The following is an 18646-nucleotide window of genomic DNA, read 5'->3' on the forward strand; positions in this document are numbered from 1 at the left end:
ACCGGTATACTCGCATAGGGTAGTTAAAGGGAAAAGTTTGAGAACCACTGATTCACCCCCCTCTCAGTGGTGCATTGTGTCTAACAGAGGAACTCCCCTTCAAATCTAGTATTTCTATTTATTTATTTTATTCTCTAGGTAATCATTGGATGGAATAGAAGACCATATTCAAATTTTTAAGATGCACCAAGATTTGACACCTAACAAAAGTCCATATCTAAATCATTCTCAAATTTGAGAAGGGGATTCACAAATCTGAAGCTCTAATATCGTGTTAGAGCTAATAAAGAGTTTTGGTACCATATTAGAGTCACTCAAGGACTAAAGCTCCTAAGGATCACTTACAAAACCAAAATATCCTTCTACAAGGAAAAAATAAGAGCATAATTTACCAATAATGGATGTAAAATAATATAAAATAATATAGATCAATAGTGATTGATGAATATCTCATAGATGTACAAATGAAACCTTGTTTAAATAGGCAAGGTTGAGAGATAAGACATACTAGAATGATGACAAAGTTTTTGATCCTATGATATGAGTCATATAGTGATAAGTATTTTTATATGTACCCTAAATAAATTTAACTAACTAGTGTGAATAAGACCTAGATGATAAACCAATTAGATACAACATCTTATTCTTAGCAACACAAAACCCTACTCATGACCTACTCACAATTCACAATAGACAAAACCTTATGAGCAATATAAAACTTTTAAACTGATGAAACTCCAAATTAAAAATATCAACAACCTAATATTCATATCACCACATGACCATCATAAAATGGATACACATTTCACCATTAGAATAGTGAAGGTTGGAATAAGACATTGCAACTAAGGGCCGGACAGGACGCTCAATATGGGAAAGAATGGCAGCTTCACATAAGGTGCTTAGCTTTGACATCTCGCACCAAACAGTCAGCGGGGGAAAAACATAGTTCTGTGTTATACATTCCATCTCAGATTTTCTGGTTTAAATAATTTCATGGTGCAAATGTCGGTTGAGTTGGCATTACTAGGTCTCATAAATGGCTTTTGCTAAATTGAATTGATCGGCAGTAAAACGACGAGCAACATTTGTCTCTACAGATTTGACGGCCTTTGCGCATCCGCATTATGGTTTGGTTCAATCTCAGTTGACTTTCAATTATGTTAATTCTAAATTTACATGTGAAGCTAAGTAGTTTTTATGGTCTGGTAGACTGATGGTTGATTGAGGTTTATGACAATCGAATAGTTTTGTTATCACGTTAATTTCATACAGGGAATCTGTGATTGCAATAGTTAGCTTTTATTTGCATATAAACGTAGTCACTATTCCACTTCGAGGGGTTTGCTGCATGCATAATTCAACAATATAATTAACCCTAATCGAAATTTCAGGCTTGTAGATTTTTGAAATATCGGAAAGGAAGTAATATGTCCAGATCATATAATTCTATAGAAAATTCTGTTGCAGTTTTAGGGCACAATGGAATTTTAAATAGTTCCTCTCAGCTGAATTTCTGTGACACTGTAAGACATAAGGGGAACTTTCTGCTTTCTCGGAGTCTCCAAAATTTCTCCGGGCATTGCTTGGTTGCTCTTGCTTTCTCATTGCATGTTTTTCTAAAAATGCCGGCAACATAATCGAGCATGTTCGTTTGGCCCAAATTCTTCTCGTTTTACTATAGCTTCAAGAGAGCTTCTAATATAGAGTTATGTTTTCTGTTTTTCATTTTTTTTGCTTTGTTTCATATGAAATAGTCACTTAATAATTCTTCATATTGTTTCGGTATACAATAAACTATTAAGTAAGGGAAGGTAATTTTTTATGTTTGCAGTCTAGCCAGCATGCCTCATGGGCATTTGAGACCCCCTTGTGCAAATAGAGGAAATTTACTCTTTCCCTTTTGTGTCCCTTTCCCCGTTTTATATGGAATACGCATTTCATGATTTGGCATATTGTTCTGGTATGCAATTGAGTAAAGGGAAGGTTTTTTTTTTGTTGCAGCCTAGCCAGCATGCTTCTTGGGCATTGAAGACTCCCTTGTGTGAATAGAGGAACTTTATTCATCACCTTTAATGTTTTTCCTTTTCTTTCATATAAAATAGGCTCTTCATAAACTGACATATTGTTCTGGTAAACAATAATTAAGGGAAGGTATTTTTTTCTGTTGCAGCCTAGCCAGCATGTCTCATGAGTGTTTGAAACCCCCTTGCCAATTAGAGGAATTTGCTTTTAACCTTTCATGTTTTGCTCTCAATTTCATATGGAATAGGCATTTCATAATATGACAGATTGTCCTGATGTGGAATCAAGTAAGGGGAGATAATTTTTTATGTTGCAGCCTAGCGAGCACACCTCATGGGTGTTTTTGGACCCCAATGTGTAAATAGAGGAACTTAACTCTTCACCTTTTATGTTTGACATACTGTTTTATATGGAATAGGCACTTCATAATTTGAAATATTGTTTTGGTATACAGTCAAGTAAGCAAAGGTAATTTTTTATGTTGCAGCCTAGTCAGCATGCCTCATGGGCATTCTGAGACTCCCTTGTGTGAATAGAGGAACTTTACTCTTCACCTTTTATGTTTTATGCTCTGTCTCATATGTTAAGGAATGTTATAATTTGTCATATTATTTGTAATGCCCCGTAATTAGATATACTTTAAATTAACCTAAATTTGCCCAAATCTAAAATAGGTAATTAAGTTTATGGGAGTACCTTTGTATAGTATTTTCCTGCAACACAAAATTAGAGAACTTATATGAAGTGATACTTATAAACTGAAACATTTACTAGTAAAATTCTTTAATGTATTAATTACCATTAGTATTATGTTTGTTAGATAAAATCAGATAGTAGGTTAGTTGCCATCCTTTATTATCCAATTCTTAGTGCACTAGGGTAGGCTAGCTGGATAGGGTGTCCAAGAGACCCTCCACCCTAGGCCCAAGAGCAGATGCTACATCCCTCTTAGCTCCATGTGGCAGGTGTTAAGCATCCATCATGGAGTGGCGTACCCACTGAGGAGTCCTATCGCCGTTCCCTCTTATCACAGCTACCACCTCTCTTAAGCCCAAGAGCAGATGCTACACCCCTCTTGGCCCCATGTGGCAGGGTTTAGGCATCCACTATGGAGTGGCGTACTTAAGAGAGAGTCCTTCATATGCAATGAACCATTTGTGATATTCTAATGTAGTTATATTTGTTATTCAATTCAGCTCATTATGATAATCAATTATACTTGACATAGTTATTACAATTCCATTATATTACATTAGTGCCTTGTATTAGGTTGTCATCAATGCTTTCTGTTATTACTAGTTTGTATCAGTATTCATCACTATTTATCTTCATTCCATTACAATCACTACACTGTTTGGTATATTATTAACACTATATGAATTTTAACAATCTGCGCAAACTGAATTTGATTGTCTTATTCATTCTACTTAAATTGTAATATATTTAAACAAGATCCTACCTACTATATAGTCCCAAAGATCCACCATGTGCTATACATAATTCTGAGAATTAATAATAAAACACCATTCGTATTATACTTATCTTTTTGTAGACTGGCTGCTGCTGGAATATCTTTGTAGCAGACTGGACTGCCACCGTGGTATTCTCTTCTCCTTATTCTCCACCGTGCCTCTCCTTTTCTATTTTCTTCCCCCTTCCCTATCCCGTGAGAGGTACCGGGCTTCCCTTAAATATGATAAGAGGGCCCCTTCGGAAGAAATGTCGCTATAATGAGAGTCACGTCCTTAATCGCTGCTTATCCCTTTTTTTTTTATCGTGACTTCAGATTGTCTTTTGATTAGCATTCATTTTGTTTTGGTTAATATTCTTTTAATATAAGAGACTCATATAAATGTTTATTTATTATTTTTAAATTACTGTATGATGTAATCAACTACTGATTAGTAATCAGTAAATATAATCATGAATTAGAATCAGTAAATATAATCATGAATTAGTAATTAGTATACAACCAGTAATCAGTAATTAGTAATTAGCAATTAGCAATTAGTAAATAGTAATCAGTAATTAGTACTGATAAATTATGTATGACCAAACATGAATGTACATAAAAAGGATTATGGATTAGAATTTGAGCCATTGTATTTACAATTTATGATTTTATTATATTTGATTTTCATTATACATAGGTTAGGCATGGCATTCATTATTTGGTTTTTCCCTTTTATATTACATATTTGAGGGAGTCACAGCTTTCCATTCCATGTCTTTTAACCATTCATTAACTTAATTAAATTTTAATTATATTTAATTATATTATTTTATATTTTAATTTAAATTTAATTTTTATTCTTTTGCACTATAATTTTTTTATTATTATTTACCATTAAATTCCATTTCAAAGTGGGGACATTACAGAAATTGCAGATAGAGTAGACTCAACTAAAGATGCCCTAATAGAAATACACCACATCATCTTACACCTTTTGATTATTTATGAAATTCACACAGAAGTTTCAACACACACTAAAGTATTAGTCTCAAGCTGTTGAAGAAACTGTGAATTGTTGGCCAAGTTCTTTGCAAAGATGGTTATGGAATTCAAAAACCTCAATGCAAGAATGAGGCCCAAGAATGATGGCCTTTGATAAACAGAGAATCTCCTTGATACACCATAGATACATGTTGGTTTGCTGAATTTCATATTTAGAAATCTTCGCAACCAATAAGACATGAATTCTAATTATCCCACATAATTGGAGGATACTCACTCTTGCACTAAAAGGTCTTGTCGTCCATTTTGAAATCAGAACTAGATGGAATGTTGTCCATTGCTTCCTAAGGAGGGATGACCGAGTTGGGTTGAAGTTTGGGGCACATTCCCTTAAGACAGTCATCTTCCTAGGGTTGCAATTCCTTTACCTTTACTTGGAATTTGAAACTGTCAGATGAGCTTGAGAAATTCTAGGATTTTTCTAAGTTAATCTTCTTCATTTGAAAATCCCAGATTTTGTGAGAAACGCTTTAAGGGTCCCAAATTGTAAAATACAAAAATGTACAAAATAGAAAATTTCAGAGATTGAAAAATTGTGTTTAAATTAGTGTTATGTCATGACAGATTCTCTTGACTTCTCAAGGAATGCATTTCACTTAGTTTTAAAAATTAAGTGCTAATCATTTCATTTTCATATTTTCTATTGTAAGACTTATCAATTTCCTTTAAAATTAGCTGTAACGGAGTTGTCATCTGAGTGTTTTAGCTTCACATTTCTTCTCAGAAGTTTCTATATTCTCTCAAATTGTTCGTTTTTTGAATAAAGCTTTATTCACATTGTATGCCATGTGTTGTGTTTATTAGCTTTGCATGTTCAATGCTTTCATAATATATTAAACTGCCACAATTTAGCATGCTGTCCACTGGATTACTCGCTAAATTTGGATCAATTGGTGTTGTCTTTGTAGGAAAAGATAAGGGTACTCAGGTTCATTTAGTGTAGGGTTGAACACCAAGAATAATATGTTTGGTTTAAGCTGCATAATATATTATAATTAAGTTCAATTAGTATATTGAAATTCACTCCTTTTATGATAACCTTATACTTGCATTTAGGCAAACTTGGTAAGTTAAGGAATCATCAAATTAGATTGAGCTAAATCATATGCTTATTGTTTAATTGAATGCGCAGCTGATTATATTTTCTGCCATGCAATTGTTGTAACATTTTCCTCTGTTCTTTTTGGCTAATCTGCAAGAACACATTGTATCGAGTTTTATTATTGGTTTTAATGGTACACAAATATTACACAATGACTCTCGGTCTGTGTCATTGATTTTTCCTGTTTTGTTCATGGAAGATGTTTGAAGCTGCCAAAGTAATGCACTTATTGTTCTTTTGGAGTATCCAAGAATTTCAATTGCATGAAATGTTTTATGCTTTCTGTTCTATTTATATTTATGCACAAATTTTTTATCTACTTTAATTACAATTTCTTCGACAGGAAGAGCTCAGACCAGGGTAAATTTTCTTGAAATGCAGGGCATGCAGGTTCTACCTCTGCTGTATGTTACATTTTGCTCATTTTTATGAATTGCATTTAAGTTGAACAGATGCTTCATTGAATACAATTGCCACATCCTCCGACATATTGCTATAGCATCCAAAAATGCATTAGTGTATACTGATGTCTGTGAAAACTTCACAAGCATAATGCTATTGAAATTTGAATACTGTGAATGCAATGGCCATACATAGAGAACACTGATGACAGACCGCTCTGCATCTTTGCCATCACCATTTAAGCGAATATTGGTACAATGTTCTCCTCAGGTCTGTGTGTTTGATTTACTGCTAAATCATAATTTTGTGATGTAAGATTTCAAGGTCATGCTTATAATATTATTGGCTTTCTTCTATATGTGTAAGGTATTTCTGAAATGGTTGTTATTCCTAACATATTTGTTAGTAAGAATTCATAGAAATTGTGTGTTAATCTCAACTTATGTTAGATTAGATATCAGCTTAAGAAAATCACGGCCATAAGTTTTGATTTTAAAAATTCTATGTTGAATTTGGGTGCAAAAGAATGATCCACTGATTTGAAAAAGGGGAGAGTATCCTCACAAAGCTGACAAGCTTTTCAAATGGATGAAATGCAATTACTTGTTTCAGATGACGAGGCTTTATTCATAGAGTTATAACTATTGGCTTTTTGATTTTTCTTAGAACCCCAGAAACTTGTTAACGGTAAAATAACTTTCAAAGTCACTATGCGGGCCTGATTGATGGTATTTGCAGATTGTATTGTGAACTGGGATATTATTTTGAGATAAATGCTTGGGGTTGTGATGCAAGAGCATCCCCGGTTCACAGCAATCTTGCATCAACAAAAAAAAACATTTTCCTTTCTGTTTTGTTTTCTGTTTGTAGTTTCAGTTTTCCTTTCTGTGTGTCCCGGTTTTGGCTCACCGGATCCTGTGGAGTTGGATTCTACTTGAAGACTTGATCATCTTTCTTGCTTTCAAACTGCATCTCATTTGGATCACTTTCCGACAAGATATCGCCACTAGTTGAAAGGTCATGCATCTCTTTGGTGGGAGCATTTGCAAGTTGATAGACAAAGAAGAGGTGAAGTAAAGATTAAGACATGGGATCAGATGATTGCTAAGTTAAAATCAAAGTTTGTCCCGACGAATTATCAAGTGGATTTGTTCCGGAAATTGCAGAACCTGAGATAGAAGGAATCTAGTGTGAAGGAATACATCGAAGCATTTTACAAGTTGAACATCAGATCCAGACATGATGATGATGAAGTTGAACAAATTGCAAGATATTTGAATGGATTGCGGATGCCTATACAAGATGAACTCAATATGATCAAATTGGAGAGTGTTGAAGAGGCTTACCAGTATGCACTAAAGGCTGAAGAGAAATTGAACAAAAGACATGAGTAGAGACAGACAGGTAGAGGTGGAAGGTTTATTGGAGGAAGATTTCAAGGAGGAAAAGGATATACCAGAGGAAGAGGAACCAATATAGATCAAAACAAGGACAAGGAAGTGAGCAAATAAGGTAATTCATACCAGAAGGATGATAGAAATTTCTACCGAAGGAGAGAACCGAATGATTACCGGAATGAGAACTTTGGAAGACAAGACAAGAGGACATTTAGAGGAACTTGCTTTAAGTGTGGAGGAGAAGGACACTGTGCATTTGAATGTAAGAAGACAGAGGCTACCGGAAGAGCAGTAGTGGTGGAAGAAAACCCCACCGGATCAGACAATAAACTGGAAGATGGAGAACTGTTGATGATGAGGAGAGCTTTGTGTCATACTGAAGGAGATGAAGAACCCTTGCAGAGGAAGAACCTGTTTAAGACCAGATGTAAGGTATTTGGTAAGTGTTGTAAAGTTGTTATTGATAGTGGTAGTTCAAATAATCTTGTTTCAGAAGAGATGGTGAATAAGTTGAAATTGGAGAGACTAAAACACCCTAAGCCGTATCAAATAGCATGGATTCAGGATGAGCATAAGTTGTTAGTAAGTGAACAATGTTTGGTAAAATTGAAAATTAGGAATTATCATGATGGAGTTTTGTGTGATATTATGCCTATGGATGTTTGTCATCTTTTGTTGGGACCTTGGCAGTTTGATAGACAGGCAATACATGCTGGGAGGAAGAATACATACACTATTGTGGCCAATGGGATGAAGCAAACCTTGTTACCTTTGGAGGAACCTTTGAAGGGTGAAGTCTGTACAAATGCCAAAATCTGTTTAGTAGATGGAAGGAAATTCATGGATGGACCGAGACATAAGAATGTGTGCTTTGCCTTAATTCCTAAGAAGACTGAGAGGCCGAAACCAGAAGGAGAACACCCGACAGAGATAAGAGATTTGCTGACAGAATATTAGGACATCATTTTAGATAATGTACCTAATGGATTTGCTGCCTGTTAGAAGTCTTAGTCATTGCATGGACTTGGTTCCCAGAACTAGTTTGCTTAACAAAGCTGCACACCGGTTGGCACCGACAGAGAATGAAGAACTGAATAGACAAGTGCAGGAGCTGTTGAAAAAGGGTTTGATCAAGGAGAGTTTGAGCCCTTGTGCAGTACCAACAGTATTAGCACCTAAGAAGAATAGAGAATGGAGGATGTGTACCGATTCAAGAGCAATAAACAAGATCACAATGAAGTACCAGTTTCCTTTGCCTAGGATGGATGACATAATGGATTGTTTGAGTGGAGCAAAATACTTTACAAAGATAGATTTGAAGAGTGGATATCATCAGATCAGGAACAAAGAAGATGATGAGTGGATGACAACATTTAAGACAAATGAAGGACTATATGAATGGTTGGTGATGCCTTTTGGATTGACTAATGCACCGAGCACTTTCATGAGGCTGATGAATGAGGTATTAAAGAAATTCTTGGGTAAGTTTGTCATTGTGTATTTGGATGACATTATGATTTTCAGTAGAACAAAAGAGGAGCATTTGTTGCAGTTAAGACAAGTTTTATAGAGGTTGAGAGAAGAAAAGTTGCTGATCAATACCAAGAAGTGTACTTTCATGAAGGATGAGTTGGTCTATTTAGGATTTGTGATATCTGAGGATGGTTTGAAGATGGGCCCTGAGAAAGTGAAAGCCATTGTTGAGTGGCCTACACCGGAAAGCATTGGAGAGGTAAGATCATTTCATGGATTGGCTAGTTTTTATCGGAAGTTTATCAAAAATTTTAGTTCAGTTTGTAACCCTATGACTGAGACCATGAGAGGAGATCGGAAAGAATTCAAGTGGACCACCAGAGAAAACAAAAGTTTTGAATTGTTGAAGCAAAAAGTGACTGAGCAGCCTGTGTTAGCTTTACCGGATTTCAATAAGGTATTCCAAGTGGGATTGTGATTCAAGTGGAACAAGAATAGGAGCAGTTTTGAGTCAAGAAGGGAGAGTAGTAGCATATTTCAGTGAGAAATTGAATGATGCCCGGAAGAGATATTCAGTGTATGATCAAGAATTTCATGCCATAGTTCAAGCCTTGAAGAAATGGAGACACTACTTGTTGCCTAAGGAGTTTGTGTTGTATACAGATCATCAAGCTTTGCAGTATTTGAACAGTCAAAGTAAGTTGAATCAAAGACATATGAGATGGGTAGAATTCTTGCAGAGTTACACCTTTGTGTTGAAGCATAGAAGTGGGAAATCTAACAAAGTTGTTGATGCATTGAGTAGGAGAAGGAATTTGCTGATAGAAATGAGAGTGACAATATTAGGTTTTGAAGATTTGAAGACCTTTGTATGATGAAGACCCGGTTTTCGCAGAACCTTGGAAAGCATGTAGAGAACCGGTTATGGTTGATAGGAGCAAATGGTTGGATTATTTCATTCAGGATGGGATATTATTCGGGGGAGTTTAGTTATGCATACCTAAGAGTTCCATGAGAGAGAACCTAATCAAAGAGAAACATAGTGGAGGTTTAGCTGGACATTTTGGCATTGACAAAACAGTTGCATTGGTGAGTGAGTAGTACTTTTGGCCCTAGATTCATAAGGATGTTAAGAGATATGTGCAGAGTTGTAGAGTTTGTCAAGTTGCAAAAGGTAGTAGTTAGAATGTGGGATTGTATAAACCTTTGTCAGTACCGGTAAGACCTTGGGAGGATATAAGCATGGATTTTGTACTTGGATTGCCCAAGACACCGAGAGGGAATGATTCCATATTTGTGGTAGTGGATAGATTTTTGAAGATGGCTCATTACATACCTTGTAAGAAGACATTAGATGCATTGCATGGATTACCTAAGAGCATAGTTTCAGATAGAGACACTAAGTTTGTTGGCTATTTTTGGAGAACACTTTAGAAGAAGATGAAGACAGATTTGAAGTTCAGTTCTACTTTTCATCCACAGACTGATGGATAGACATAAGTAGTTAACCAGAGTTTGGGAAACTTGTTGAGATGTTTAGTGGGAGATAAAACTGGAAGTTGGGATTTGATCCTTGCACAAGCAGAGTTTGCCTATAACAATTCAATGAATAGAAGTACCGGAAAAACACCTTTTGAGATTGTTACCGGAGTGCATCCTAGAGGAATAGCAGAATTGAGAGACATTAGTAGTGAAGACCGGAAGAGTTTAGAAGCAGAAGATTTTGCAGATTATATGTCATCATTGCATATTCAGGTTAAACAACATTTGGAAGACATGAACAACAAATATAAGGAGAAGGCAGATGAGAAGAGGAGACAAGGAATTTGAAGTTGGCGATGAGGTGATGGTATACTTGAGAAAAGAGAGATTCCCGGTTGGAACTTATAATAAGTTGCAGATGAAAAAGTTTGGACCCTGTAAGATTTTGAGAAAGTTCAGTTCTGGAAATGCATATGAAGTGGAGCTACCGGATAGTCTAAGTATTTCACCTATATTCAACATTGTAGATCTTCAGGAGTACCATGAACCAAAATTCAGTGAGGACAGTGTTGCAGACTTGGAGAAACAATTGCCTCGGAAGGAACCGGATCAGATTGAAGAGATTTTGGATAGTAGGATTGGGCATGGTACTCGGAACAGTCAATACAAAGAATATCTTGTGAAGTCGAAGAGCAGACCAGTTGAAGATTCATCTTGGATTTCTCACGCAGAGGTAGACCGCCTTGGTTTCCCTTTGACCCTAGCAAAGTTAGAGGCTCACTTTTTCAATTACCTCAGATGTCTGATGTAGGAGCATCCCTGGTTCATAGCAATCTTGCATCAACCAAAAAAAAAACGTTTTCCTTTCTGTTTGTAGTTTTAGTTTTTCTTTTTGTGTGTCTCGGTTTTGGCTCATCGGATCCTGTGGAGTTGGATTCTACTTGAAGACTTGATCATCTTTCTTGCTTTCAAACCGCATCTCATTTGGATCACTTTCCGGCAAGATATCGCCACCGGTTTCCATGACAGTTTCTTGTTACCGGTTGCCTGAGACCTATTTTGGTGATCTACCAGAACCCATTCCGAAGCTTGCAGAGCCTTGTGTGTGTTGATATCGACGTTTCTTGGTGTGTGGCCGACCTTCTACGTTTCATCCTTTGGATTTTCCAGAGGAATCTCTTGGTGGAGGCTGACCTTGTTCATTTTGCACGTTAGGTCTTGTTCTTTGGGTTTTGATCCTTTTTGGGCCGACTGGATCCTTTGGATCGATATATATATTTGTAATCATGCTTTAGAATGTAATCAATTTAGAATCAATTAGAGTATCAGATAGATAGACTGTGCCTAGAAGGTAGATCTTTTGATTCAAGGTCTCGGTTGTGACCTATTCTACTAGGCTTGTGTGCTGGTATGTTGTAATCCGGTTGTTACCGGTTGGATGTAATCAAGTTTCATGCAATAAAAACTATCTGTTCTGCATTGCCTCCATCATATCTGTGTGTTTCCGTTGTGTTTACTCTTGCTGACCGGTCTAGACTGATCTCCTTGAGGTCCCTCCTCACCGGTGACTGCTTCAAGTTGTGTACTATTCTATTGACTTAGGCTATGAATTTAACATTTGAAAGAATTTTTTGTGTCTTTGGGAAAGCGTCATCTGAATATGCATTCAGCTGTGGTTATTGGTATCTGTGATTGGCATTATGATAGCTACATCTAGAAAATGTTTATAGAATTCGATAATTTGACATAAAGAAAGCTTGTTCTCCAGCTACAAATACTTTTGATTTGATGTTGGGGACAGTGAGGGGTGGGGTAGTGGGGAGACAATGCAAATACATACAATATTTGAAACATTAGCTATAAAAAGATGTGTAAGTGTTGGAATTATTGTCATTGATGTCAAAGGATCATGGAGATCAATGAACATACTAGATGATGCTAGCACAATTGTTGAACATTCACGAGTTTGGATTATTATGCTTTACATTACATATTCTCATTAATTTGCAAGGCGTAAAGGAATTTTTTTGATAAAGATGCATTCTAGTTGCTGGTTGCCCTCATCGATTCACATATGAATTGCTCAAGTTCACTTTAAATGCCAGCTGATCACTACATTAAATCACATATTAATGCTGAAGATTTTGTAGAACACAGGTTTACTACTGGGGAGTGGGGGGGGGAGTGGTGGTGGTTAATCAGTAGTAAATTTATCTTAAAACTTTATCAAATTAACTCTTTTTGTAAAATTGCTTTTAAACTGAATCTGAAAACTATGATGCAAAGTAATAACACATGAGACAACTGCAACAAGATTTATGTGGAAACCCAGGATGGGAAAACCACGGTGAGAACGCTGCTAGGATCTACTGTCCTAATCCAGCCTCACAATTACAATGTTTAAGGGCACCAACCCTAAGGAGTCACCAAACCCCTATCTATATGAGCACTAACTCAATCAAAGTTCTTATGAGAGCACCAACTCTCCAACTAAATACAATAAAGACTTGAGCACCAACTCAAAATTCAATCTCTGAAACAGTCCAGTTATATAGGTTGTTCAATTTCAAATCAGATATACTAACTTTGACAATTTGAAGCAATTCAAACAGAAGAGAGATGCCCTGAAAAGTAAGAAATATCACTTAATGCCAAGTGTCTCTGTATTTCTGCAGGAATCAAGCTCTGTAACAAAATTGGAAATCAATGTGAAGATCTGCAAACTTCAGATTACTGCTTATCCTGTAAACCTTTTCTCAGAGCTCTAGCAATATTCACATTTATATTAACCAATTTGAACCAATCTGAATATATTATTATATTCTGGTTCTTAATATGAAAGATATATACGAAATACAGTCTTAAACAAAAAGACACAGTTATATCTGACAATACCTTATCACCTGAGACCTGAAATCTTTATTTCAGAAATTACTGTCAACGAACCCTTCTGCAAGTTCAATTCTCGAATGTGTACATAACCTTGTTCATTATCAAATGGATCATGCTTATTGTCTTTGATCATGCTTATTGTCTCTCGTGCTTATTGTCTTCTATAAATGATGTAAGCTTCAACATATCTTGTAACTTTCACATCAACTCCAACATACATCGAACTCCCTCAACGACATATATTAAACAAGGATGCAAGTTAAGACAGTTAAAACTGTCTTAGTAAGTGTTTTAAGATTCGAACTTCCTTAAGCACAAATTATGACAAAACATATAAATAAAGTACTTGCCAAGAACCATATGAATAAGTTTGTAGGGATCATAGTATTAGTTAGGCATTTTGTGAAGACAGTTATGAACCGATTCCTAACTTTCAAACCAACTTTCCTCATTAATAAAAGCATATAGGATACTGCAAAACATAACTATTCACGTGTGTTTTGAAGACTGAACTTCCAGTGACTATTACATGGTAACAACATCCTGTTCTTTCATTATTGTGCTCTGTGTTCATGTAGTAAAGATATATGTCTGCAATAACGCATTCACTGTTATTTTCAATATACAGGAACAGTAACAATCTATCAGAAGACAAATCTGATCTTGTCAAAATGGACATCAATGCCAACATACTATCTTCTGAAAAGAAATCAATCGACATAATTTAGATCAAAGTCCAAGGCTACCAGGAGACAGGGGTACTTGAAGACTCCGGAGACTGGTACGACTAATTTTCAAAAATAAGAGACGAGGGTACTTGGAGACGCCAATTTTTTTTAATAAATAATATTTAATAATTTCCAAAACATATCATGACAGAGAACTTCGAAAACAAGAATAGTGGTAAAGTTTAACATTAACTTTAAAATTGAACAAAAATTGAAATTAAAATTGCTTATATTGCTGATACCTTAGCCAGTCTAAATTGTTTAGTGAAAGTTGTTGGTGTTGGAAATAAGCCACACTCGGACCGACGATGGACTGGTCCAAGAGGGGCCAGTAGCTCAGTGGTAGAGCACTCCAGCAGTGTATGGAAGGTCCTAGTTTCGAGTCCTAGCTGGTCCATGTCTCAACATGGTATCAGAGCTAGGTCTAGGCTAGGAGCCCCAAGCACACGAGAGGTGTGGCTTAAGGGGGGGTGTTGGTGTTGGAAATAAGCCACACCCGGACCGACGATGGACTGGTCCAAGAGGGGCCAGTAGCTCAGTGGTAGAGCACTCCAGCAGCACGTATGGAAGGTCCTAGGTTCGAGTCCTAGCTGGTCCATTTCTCAACAAAAGTAAGCTGTTATAGATGTTGAGCACACTCAATATTGTCGGCTAAATAGTAAAGGCAATTTCTCTTTAGACTATTACAATAACAAGAAATCAGTCCTCTCAAAAAGTCTACACCGTCAATAGATCTGATCGCTATAACTTTGCATGGATTTTTGTCATCCTGTGAAACAATTTCCTTATTAGTCTTTTCCCTATGACTTTGCTTTGCTGCAAGCTTATCTTATTTGTTTGCTTTATTTTTTTTGCCTTTTTACTGCATTTTGCCCTAAGTTATCTAGGAGGAGACGTCAATTTTTGGTCAGGAGACTTTGGAGACGACAGGAGACGGCAGCCAAAAGCACCTTATGCGTCAAGAAGTTTCCGAAGAAGCATCCGGTATGTCTCCGGTACCGGTACGGGTCTCCTAGTAACTATGGATAAAACATATTGATCAATATGCAGACCGCCTCTAAGACCCAATGATGGCGTCAAACACAAGTTAATTTTGCTACAAAGAATTCGACCATTTGTATCTGCAGATTGAGGTATCGCTGCAATTAACTAAACCATCAATCATATGACCATATTCGGTACTATGTGTATCATAAATCACTCAATCAGAAAGCATTTCGATCTGATTCTAACTTAATTCGACATTAATGACAAAATAGGGTTTAACAGATTTAATGTTGGCCGATTCCATATTTAGAAGATATATTAGTGCTGAATCTGCTGATCAATTCCCATCAAGGTGGTGCCCAAGACACAGGTCACAAACAAATTACATATAATTCTATGGTAACACTTCACAAACAAAGTTCAGCAAAAGAAAGTTTATTTTAACTCTAAAGCAGTGATTAAAACAAAGTTAATTAATTCCCTATGGCAGTGCTTAAGTCTAAAAGAAATTTTATTTAATAGCAGGGATCAAGAATAAAAGCCTAACAAAAGGACATCACAATTTAAAGAGATATCTCCCTTTTAAAAGAATGCCTCTCTTCAAATGATTGATCCTTTTCATGAGGATACTAAATGAAATAATAAATGTGTGGAGAGTATATATGAATTGAATAGAGATATGTCAGAAATAAAAGAAAGGTTTATTCAAGAGAGAAGTGTGGTGGTATAAAGATAAATCATTAAAACGTGAGCAGATTTGTGAATGTGTGTACAAGATAAATAGATAACACCAGCAGATTGATGTGAAAAAAATATAGTAGAAGATTAGTCAAAGGCAGATTTTTTGAAGGAGACCTAAGAGAAAGATTATAGCAGATTTATGAAACATAATTGAGAAGATTTATAAAGCATACTGAAGCAGATTTGAGTCAGAATTATAAGCAGATCTTAAGAAAATTTGTGAGCAGCATTATAGCCGACTTGTGAAGAAAGTTTTGAGTAGATTTTAGAAGGGGTTTTGAGCAGACTTGTGAAGAGAGTTTGGGCAGATTCGAGAAGAGATCTTGAGCAGACTTGTGATGGGAAGAATTTGGTGCCATTCCATAGAAGAGATTGGTGTCTCTTACTAAGTTGGTGCTTGGTCATGGGGATCGGTGTCTCTAGTGGGTTAGTGCCTACAAATCATTGAAGAGGGGATTGGTGTCTCCAATAGGTTGGTGCCTACAAAGCTTGTAAAGAGAATTTTATATAAGCAATTTTTTGTTGTGGGTTTCTTTTGAAAGGGTTTTCATGTAAATCATGTGTTCTTGTGTTGCATAATTGTTAGATCTTGTGTGATTGATATTGTTATGGTTCCCACGTTTTGAAAAAGTAAAGATTTGTCTTATATTGATTCATCCCCCCTCTTAGTATAAGTGCGTGCTCATCAATTGGTATTAGAGCCAGGTTCCTTCAAGAATAGCTTAATCGCTAGAAGGAAGATCTTAAAAGCACACATGGCAATAGAAACAAGGAATGATGTATTGGAAACTGAAGACCACTTTGTAAGAGAAGAAAAATAAGAGATGGAGTCAAAAGAAGAAGAATATGACGAAAATCAAGGAGAATTCGATTTAGAAGGAGAACTCATATGTGCCTTAAATGAATTAACAAAATTTAAGAAGAAGAATTGGAAGCAAAAATAACAACTCCAAGAGGACTATGATTCTAAGGTGAAGTTATCACAAAGTGTTGAATAGTCTAAAAAAATGATCATTGAACTGAAAATTCAAATTGCAAAAGGGAAAAGGATTGAAGAGGAGGTAAGAAACTAGTTGAAAAAAAGGAAGAAGATTATGAGAGGTTGGAATCTGAAATTGTTTCCTTAAGAGAGGAACTAGAAAAAACAACCTCCAAGTTAAATAGAAGTCTCAAATTTGAGAAAAGCGCTGAGACCTTAAATGATATTATAAATGAGCAAAGGTCACAATCCATAAAGATTGGCCTTGGATATGGAGAAAGTCAAATGGGCAACATAGAAAATTCCAAAGAGGCACAAAAGAAGTCAAATAAAGAACCAAAGAGTTATGTGGAAACCCTAAAAAGCCTAGTCAAAAGTGAAAGTAGCATGAAGAAATAAAATAAAGTTCTACTAAAAACAAGCACTCTTGCAAGAGTTAACAAGGACAAATTCAAAAAATCCTTTCCCCTAAGGCAGGTGTGTATGACCAGGTTTCAACATTCTTTCTTATGGGTTTTCAAGTAGGAAATATAACTCATTCGTTCCTCTAGTGGATTATAATGTTATATGCTATAAGTGTAACAATTATGGACATATAGAACGCTTTTGTAGAAGTGGTCTTGTGGAACCACCTAGATAGAAAAAGAAACAAGATACCATGGCTAAAAGAAAAACTATGAAAGTTTGGAATAGAAAACAAGAGCAAGATGATGAGAGGGAGAAGTCCATGCTTGTGCAAATTCTACTTCATGCACAAGAGGTATCATTAAGTTCATGAGGAGAAGTATGAATTCTGGGCAAGCTAATCATTTTATTATCTTTCAACTCCATGGAGAAGACAAGTCAAAGGATGAAGTCTCATAGAATACTAGAGAATAAGATTTTTGCCGTGGTCTATTTGTGGATGGGAGTATGATGAAACATCTCATTGCCATTGATTTCAGAAAGGGGTAGAGTTATTGCAGAAAGCAAAATGATGTCCTTGATGTCAAGAGGAAGTATTGCAAGAAGAGGAAGTTTTCTTTGTGAAAGTACTAAATTTCCCTTTGCCATTGATGTCAAAGGGGAAGAGATAAAGACAGGGGGAGCATTATGTTCATACCATATTCATAGATTGTTTAGGTTGACATCAATGACAAAGGGGGAGATTGTTGAAATTATTGTTGTTGATGTCAAAGGATCATGGAGATCGATGAACATATTGGATGATGCTTGCACACTTGTTGAACATACACAAGTTTGGATTATTATGCTTTACATTACATAGTCATTGATTTGCAAAGGGGTAAAGGAATTTGCTTAATAAAATTAAATTCTAGTTGCTAGTTGCCCTCATCGATTCACTTATGCATTGCCCAAATTCACTTTAAATGCTGGCTGATCACTACATTAAATTACATATTAATTCTGAAGATTTAATGTTGGCTGATTCTGTATTTAGAAGGTATATTAATGCTGGTTGATTCCCATCAAGGTGGCCTTAAGACAAAGTTCACAAACAAATTACATATAATTCTATGGTACCTCTTCACAGACAAAGTTTATACAAAGTATAATGGCAGCAAAAGGCAGTTTATTTTAACTCTTAAGGCAGCAATCAAAACAAAGTTACAAGTCTAAAAGAAAGTTTATTTGATAGCAGCGATCAAGAATAAAAGTCTAACAAAAGAACATGATTATTTAAAAAGATATCTTGTATAAATGCTGTTAGAAATTAGTATATTGATGAGGTTGGTATTTAAAGAGATATCTTAGGGACTGCAGGATGTTATGTCTGGTATAATTGCTGTTAGAAATTAGTATATTGATGAGGTTGGTATTTGCTTTCATATATCAGTGTATTTGGGAAAAGTATCTTGGAATGGAGTGGATCTGCTTCGTCTTCTATAATTGCTGTATCCTTTCATTATGTGAAAATTTGGA

The 18646-nt window shown here is 35.8% G+C and overlaps 1 protein-coding gene across 12 annotated transcripts in view; it reads left to right on the forward strand.

Moving 5' to 3' along the window:
- Positions 1–789: 789 nt before the first annotated feature.
- Positions 790–18646, forward strand: part of LOC131046892 (uncharacterized) — an 88247-nt gene continuing 70390 nt past the window's right edge. For 3 of the 12 annotated variants that reach the window (XM_057980711.2, XM_057980710.2, XM_057980721.2), the window contains exons 1-2: positions 790–1130; positions 6024–6314. The gene's annotated coding sequence lies outside the window, so the exon portion shown is untranslated. Of the gene's footprint in view, positions 1131–5985; positions 6315–18646 lie in introns of all 12 variants that reach the window. The other 9 variants (XM_057980719.2, XM_057980717.2, XM_057980720.2 and 6 more) reach the window with 6 other exon arrangements.

The sequence above is a fragment of the Cryptomeria japonica genome, chromosome 2 (genome assembly GCF_030272615.1).
Source record: "Cryptomeria japonica chromosome 2, Sugi_1.0, whole genome shotgun sequence".
NCBI lineage: Eukaryota > Viridiplantae > Streptophyta > Pinopsida > Cupressales > Cupressaceae > Cryptomeria > Cryptomeria japonica.